The 8,144-nt window shown below is 45.5% G+C and overlaps 1 pseudogene; it reads right to left on the reverse strand.

The window, feature by feature from the left end:
* Positions 1–5,014: 5,014 nt before the first annotated feature.
* Positions 5,015–5,884, reverse strand: LOC127044006 (olfactory receptor 52E4-like; annotated as a pseudogene).
* Between the last annotated feature and the right edge of the window lie 2,260 nt (positions 5,885–8,144).

Below are 8,144 nucleotides of genomic sequence, written 5' to 3' on the forward strand. Positions count from 1 at the left end.
TGATAGCGGCCAAAGCCAGGTGCCCCAGAGGGCATGAACAGAACAGGTCATCATCAAGTGATCCACCCCTGTAGCCCATTCTCAGCTTCTGGCAAACAGTCTTTCAATTTTAAAATGATACAAACTAAAGTAAATTTTGGAAAGAAAAGTTGTTCTGAAATGAAAATTTGAAATGCTTCATTCCAAAAGGGTCGAAGTGTTTTAATATTTTAAAAACATTTTTCCTCCATTTTTTTCTCAACAAAATTTCACAGACATAATAGAAATGTAGGGCTGGAAGATACCTGAAGAGGTCATCTCATCCATTCTCCGCCCCCTCCCCCCACGGGGCCTGGAGCAAATTGCCCCACTTGCTCCCCCCGCCAAGGGTGGCCCTGGGAAAAATAAACCTTCTGCATCTCGACACAAACCCAGTTTTGAGAAAACTTCTTTACAAGGTATCACTAGTTCTCAGCATCAGCTAGTGCTAAAAGGCACTAAAGCTCATTAAAAGGGTTGGACAAATATTTTCTGTCAAAACTTTTTTTGGATCGAAAACTAGGGGTTTTTAAAAAGCAGAAAAAAATCACGGACAATATCTGCTTTCCTTCAAAATTTGTTGTGTTTTTTTTAATTGAAAAACTGAAATTAGTCTACCAAAACCTGAACATGGTTTGGGGTTTCAGAAGTGTGAGGCCAAATATTTGCTGCTTGCTGTGTTTGATTGTTTAAAGAAACAATACAAAAATTCTGCTTAAAAAAAATCCAAAACTTTTGAACCACCTCAGCTTGTGACCAAATGCCTGAGCCCATCCAGTCAGAGATTTTTCTAGGTTTCTGATACTCTGCTGGCTTTCTTGACTCATATCTGTCTCCATAACTTTGAGTTCATTTAGGTTAGAACATAAGAACAGCCATACTGGCTCAAACCAAAGGTCCATCCAGCTCAGTATCCTGTTTACCGACAATGGCCAATGCCAAGTGCCCCAGAGGGATTGAACCTAACAGGTAATGATCAAGTGATCTCTCTCCTGCCATCCATCTCCATCCTCTGACAAACAGAGGCTAGGGACACCATTCCTTATCCATCTTGGTTAATAGCCATTAATGGACTTAACCGCCATGCAGTTATCTGTTTCCTAGAGACTGGCTCCATGGGGTCCCTCACAAACTAGAGACGGTTACTGTGGGTTTGTCTTTAGTACAGTTTATGTATATACTCCATGAATTGAGCATTTGAGCTTGTTCCAGAATCTGGGATGAGCCTATGTTGTGAAAACTGAAACGCTCAAAATAGCACATGCATGTGAATGGACACAGGGTACTAAAATTAAATTAACCCAGGGGTTCTCAAACTGGGGGTTGGGACCCCTCAGGGGGTCACGAGATTATTACTGGGTGTCACGAGCTGTCAGCCTCCATCTCAAACCCCGCTTTGCCTCCAGCTTTTATAATAGTGTTAAATATATAAAAAAGTTTTTTCAATTTATAAAGGGGGTCGTCTGCTCCCTGTCACCTGACTGCCCCGACCCCTATCCACCTCCACCCGCTGAGTTCTGACAGACACCTGGAGCCCAAGATCCAACTCCCGTGTTCCCTGTCCCCTGACTGCCCCCCCAACCTCTGCCCCCTCCCTGTCCCTTGATTGTCCGCGGGACTCCCTGCCCCTTATCCAACCCCCTTAGCCCTAGTCCCGACCTCTTACCCTCAGCCCCTTACCCCTTACCCCCAGCTCCCCCCTCACCCGGAGCATCAGTGCATCCAGGAGCCTCCCTGGAAAGCTGCAGCGTGGCTCCGGCGGGGCCTCAGCTCCTCCCTGCTCAGAGCTGCGTGGCAAGGGGGCGGGGCTGTGAACTTCAGGCCAAGTGAAGGGAGCTCAGGCCCCGCTGGAGATCGCAGCCCCACCCCCTAACCACACGGCTCTGAGAGGGGAGGAGCTCAGGCCCCACCGAAGCCATGCTGCAGCTGTCCAGGGACACTCCTGAATGCGCTGAGGCTTCAGAAGAGCGGTGGTGGCAGGGTCGGGCCAGGGCCAGGAAGAAGCCTCAGCCATTCTCATGGGGGCCCCTGCAGAGCCCGGGGCCTGGGGCAAATTGCCCCACTTGCCTCCACCTCTGGGTGGCCCTGGGTTTAGCCCAAATAAATTTGTTAGTCTCTAAGGTGCCAAAAGGACTTGTTTTTGCTGATACAGACTAACAAGGATACAACTGAAACCTGAGTTCACCTGTGTGGTTGGTATTGCTGAGACTGACACTGGAATACTGTGTGCGGTTCTGGCAGCCACATTTTAAAAAGAACGTTGAAAAATTGGAGACGGTTCAGAGAAAAGTCACACAAATGATTTGGGCACTGGGAAACCTGCCTTACAGTGAGAGACATATGGAATTAAGCTCAAAAGCTTGTCTCTTCTGGCAACAGAAGTTGGTCCAAGAAAAATATTCCCTCCCCCACTGTGTCTCTTTCTGAAGGAATTCAGTCTGTTTAGCTTATGCAAGAGAAGATTAAAAGGTGCCATTGTGGGAAGAAGTTTTCAAGTAGTAGAAGGGCTGTTTAATCTAGTAAACAAAGGTATAACAAGATCCAGCGGCAGAAGCTGCAGCTAGATAAGTTCTTACTGGAAATCAGGCCCACATTTCGAACAGAGGGTAACTCATCACTGGAACACACCAGTGGAATTTTAAAATGAAGATTGGCTGCCTTCCTAAAATGTAAGCTCCATTTTAAAATTCCCTGACTGGTGCTATGCAGGAATTCAGATTAGATGCATGTACCCAGACTTTGTGGTGGCCCTCTGCACAGAGGTGCGCATCACCCTACGGGAGCAGAGGTGGCGCCATGCACACTATGAACAGAGCAATGAATAAAAAGGTCTGTTTTCCCCTACTCGCTTCTCAGGGCACAACTCATGTTAACGATGAAAACAAGACGAGTTCTTCAGGATACAGGCTTATGTTCAAAGACAGCTGTGAATCTCACCACGTGTGGGTCAGTGGCAAAAGCTTTGTTTTCAAGGCACAGCAGATTAGTATATTTTTATTATGTATAATCTGTATTACCTTAGTGTCAGGGACCAGGGCAACATTGTAGTAGGCTCTATACAAACGCACTGGCTGCTGTGGGAAGAGTGCAGTCACACCTTATAGAACACCTGGTCTAGGCTCATTCTGCATGGAGGGAACATACCTGGGCAGCTTCACCATCCAGCCAGGTCCCCATTGGCTGGTTCCGCTGAGTATGCTCATCCAAGATGGGGCTTGTCTAGTGGACTTTCAACCTTGCACTGTCTTCTCCCTGTTCTCTGGGGTAATGGTATGTGGCAGGGATGATACAGATTGGTCAAGGGGTTGCTCTTGCCCTGCCATGTCTATCTGTCCCAGTTATAGCTGTGTTTGGACCTATCTTGGCAGCCTGTCCTTGGGAATTCTTGTTTTCCTGGTTTGCCAAGTGTCTAGCATTTTGTTTGCATTCGTCATTTGTCTTTCCGATATGTGGCACATTCTCCAGAAAGCCGGCTGAAATTTCAAAAGAACATTCTCAAAAGAACCTTATCGAACTTTCAGAAAATGGTGTTGACATTTAAAAAAAATCAACATTAAAAAAAATGGCACTGACATAATTTCCAGAAATGTCATTGGCATTTTAAAATAACTCATTGGAATAGCACACCCTGGGAGAAAACGGTCCAATCAAATGTTAAAGAACGTTTCCAAAAATGTGCACTGACTTTTCAAACAGCTCTACTGAGAAGCCAGATGGTGATAGCAATAGCTCAGTCCCTCAGGATTAGTCCCTTTGGCTTCACTGGGAGTCGGGGCTGCTCAGCACCTCTTGACATCGGGCCCCGTACTGTAGCGGGTGGTATACTGGTAGGCAAGCCATTCATTTGGTTTTAATCCAGACAGACCTGGTTTGTATGGTTTGTCCCCTATCCGGTGGTGATATAAAACCAGCCATGGTTATCTCTGGTATCATGCACGGAGGATGGTATTTTGCAGAGTGTGTTGCTCTGCCCCCGCCAGTGTGAGCTCACATGCACTGTGCATGGAATGTGTCATAAGCAGATTGTTAAGGGTTAATGTCTCTTGTACCTGTAAAGGGTTACAAGCAGGGAACTGGACACCTGACCAGAAGACCAATCAGAAGACAAGATACTTTTAAATTTGGGCGGAGGGAAACTTTTGTGTGTGTTCTTTGGGTGTTGTGTGTTCTTCTCTCAGAGGGTCTGAGAGAGACCAGACATTGCTACAGGCTCTCTATGTTTCTTTTCATATAGTAAGTAAAAACAGGCGGTTTAGGCTTTTTGATTGTTTTTACTCTATTTGCAATTGTGGATCTGGCTGGTTAACTTTTATATGTGTAGTTGCTGGGAATATTTTGATTTGTATTGGTACTGGGGGGAAGTCTCTTTCTGGTGTCTGTAAGCTATAGGACCCTGTAATATTTACATCTTGAAGTTACAGAGATAATTCTTTACCTTTTCCTTCCTTTTATTAAAAGATTTCTTTTTTTTTTTAGAGAACCTGATTGATTTTTTCCTCCTTGTTTCCCTTGTGTTATTCCAGGGGATTGGGATACTCACCGGGACGGGTGGGGGGAGAGGGGAGGGGGTGAGATAGAATCTCTCTTTGTTTTCCTTGAATCTGTTTGCCTCTTTGTGGAAGGGAAGGGAAATGCTTCTCTGTATGGTGATTTAGAGGTTAGATCAGTATCTCTCAGGATAGCCCAGAGAGGGAAATTCTGAGAGGGGGAAAGGTGGGGGGAATGGTTTATTTCTCCTTGTTTTAAGAACCCAAGGGATCTGGATTCTTGCGGTCCCCAGGGAAGGTTGGGGAGGTCAGAGTGCCCCAAAACACTATATTTTTGGGTAGTGGCAGTGCTATCAGATCTAAGCTGGTAATTAAGCTTAGAGGATTCAGGTGCTAGTATCTCATTTTCTGAACTCTAAGGTTCAGATCTGAAAAGGAATGTCATGTTGTTGAGGGCGGGGACACACAGGAGAGTGTGGGGACAATGGAGGAGAGGTCCTGGAGCTGTGTCAGTGGCCACCCTGGATACTGGGTTCTGCTAAGCTCTTTCGTTGGCCAAAAAGCTTAAAGACCCGTTTCCGGATCTGCTTGGACTTAATGCCATAGTTGACTGGGTTTAGCATGGCGGGAACGACGAGGTACAGGTCAGCCACCAAGACTTGGATGTGAGGAGCAAGGCCAAGCTTAAAAATATGCAGGTATATAGAAAAGAGCCCTCCCAGGTAGAAGAGCAGGATGACGCAGACATGGGAGCCGCAGATGTTGAAGGCCTTGAGACGCGCCTCCTGAGACGAGAGCCGTAGGACGGAGCTGAGGATTATGCCGTAAGAGAAGGCAATGAAGACGAAGTCTGTCCCCACTAGGGCTGCGGCCACAATGATGCTGTACAGGTCAGTGACTGCTGAGTTTGCACAGGCCAGCTCCATCACGGCCATTTACTCTCCATAGGAATGAGGGATGACATTCATTTTACAGTAGGGCAGACTGGTTAGAAGGCAGGTTAAGGGCGTCACGACCCCTACCCCTCTAGCAAGGGACGGCAGCCCAATCTGGGCAATCTTTGGGCTTGTTATGATAGTGTTGTATCTCAAAGGGTTGCAGATAGCCATGTATCGGTCTAAAGACATGGCCAAGAGCACCCTTGACTCCACTACAGTGAAGGTGTGGATGAAGAACATCTGGAGGAAGCAGGCCTCGAAGCTGATGTCTTTGGAATCCAGCCAGAAGATGCTCATCATTTTCGGGACAATGGCAGTTGAGAAGACCAGATCAATGACAGCCAGCATGGACAGGAAATAGTACATGGGCTCATGGAGGGTCTGCTCCTGCTTTACAATGAATAGGACAGTACCATTTCCTAGCAGAGCAATCACATACATGAAGCAGAATGGGATGGGGATACAGGTCTGCTAAGGTTCCAGGCTGGGATGCCGATCAGCAGGAAGGCAGAGGGGTTAGGGCAGATCTGATTGAAGGTTGACATGACCTACAGCAGATGCGGATCAACTGATTTGCAGAAGTTCTTTCCCTGCAATACAATAATTGAAGGGCTGGGATTTTTTCGGGATGCTGGACATTTTTCAAAGCCAGCAATTTGGTTTATTCAGGCTAGACCTGAATGCTGCCCTGGGCTCTGACATTGACATGCTGGGTCACCATGGGCCAGTTGCTTCCCTGTTCTGTACCTCAGTCTCCCCTCTCCTTTGTCTGTCTTGTCTATTTCCTTTCTAATCTCTTCAGGGCAAGGACTCTCTAGCATGCACATGTGTATGTACAGCTCCTAGCACAGTGAGGCTCTGATCTCATTTGGGACTCACAGTTGCTATTATGACCGATGGGGAGAGTAGGGCACAGAGAATTCCCTGTCCTGCCCTCTTTCCCCAGCCATCTTCCATGAGCCAAGTGCAATCAGGAGACCCATGAGCCGTTGCGAGGATCTCACCCCATACTTGGAGGTAAGAAAAGGACGATGAAGATTGAGGACAGAAGATAATGTTTTGGAGACAGCAGACAGCCCTGGCTACTCCCGGATAAGCCTATGCCCCTGTACAGCTACTGCAGTGCATTGCACCAGAGGTGACTCTACCCTGATATGTCCATGGGAAAATGAACCAGAGAGAATTGCAGCTGTTTGATCACTGCAAATTATAGCTGATGCATCCAGACCTGTGAGTTCAGAACATAATCAAGGATGTGAATAATTAAAAGTTTGATAACATCTATCTATCTATCTATCTATCTATCTATCTATCTATCTATCTATCTGTCCCCTGTTGTGCATTCCCAGCTTCTGGCAAACAGAGGCTAGGGATGCCATCCCTGCCCATCCTGGCTAATAGACATTGATGGACCTTCCCTCCATGAATTTATCTAGTTCATTTTTGAACCCTGTTACAGCTTTGGCCTTTACAACATCCTCTGGCAAAGAGTTCCACAGGTTAACTGTGCCTTATGTGAAAAATTATTTCCTTTTGCTTGTTTTAAACCTGCTGCCTATTAATTTCATTTGGTGACCCCTAGTTCTTGTGTTATTAGAAGGGGTAAACAACACTTCCTTATTTACCTTCTCCACCTCAGTCATGATTTTATAGACTTCAATCACATCCCCTCTTAGTGGTCTCTTTTCCAAGCTCAAAAATCCCAATCTTATTAATCTCTCCACATATGGCAGCCTTTCCACACCCTGTACATTTTTGTTGCCCTTTTCAGAACCTTTTCCAATTCCAATATATATCTTTTTTGCGATGGGGCGACCACATTTGCACGCAATATTCAAGGTGTGGGCGTACCATGGATTAACATGATATTTTCTACCTTTCCTAATGATTCCCAACATTCTGTTCACTTTTTTGACTGCCGCTGCACATTGAGTGGATGTTTTCAGAGAACTAACCACAGTGAATCCAAAATCTCTTTGAGTGACAACAGCTAATGTAGACCCCATAATTTTGTACAGTTGGGATTATGTTTTCCAGTGTGTATTACTTTGCATTTATCAACACTGAATTTCATCTGCCATTTTGCTGACCAGTCACCCAGTGTTGAGAGATTCTTTTGTAGCTCTTCGCAGTCTGCCTGGATCTTGACTATCTTGAGTAGTTTTGTATCATCTGCAAATTTTGCAACCTCGCTCATTGATCCATTAACATTCACAACCCTTTGGTTCTGAGGTATCAGTAACTCTAAAATTGGTAACAGCATCTTCACATAGAGCCCCCCCCACCTCTCTTACTTCTTAAACAGGTTGTAACCAGTGTTTTTAACATTCCCATCATGCAAATTGTCCCACTAGGTTTCAGTAAAGCCAATTATATCACACATCTTCTCATCGGTAAGAATCCCCAATTCCTTTCGCTTATTACCAAGACTCCTACATTGGTGTATAAGCAACGAGAACATTTCCATCCATCCAGCCATCTCAGGCTATTGTAATGAATCCCACCATCGCCACGTCTGCACTTTCCAGATAAAATAGATGGTTAATAGCCAAATCCTCAAGGGATTTACAAGCTTTTATTCTTCTTTCTTTCTTTCTTTCTTTCTTTCTTTCTTTCTTTCTTTCTGGAGTTCAGAAACTCTATTTGGAGCAGGTTTATCATTATGGTTTCTAGCAGCAATGTTCTGGCGCATTTAATTTAA

Source organism: Gopherus flavomarginatus, chromosome 1 (genome assembly GCF_025201925.1).
Source record: "Gopherus flavomarginatus isolate rGopFla2 chromosome 1, rGopFla2.mat.asm, whole genome shotgun sequence".
Lineage (NCBI taxonomy): Eukaryota > Metazoa > Chordata > Testudines > Testudinidae > Gopherus > Gopherus flavomarginatus.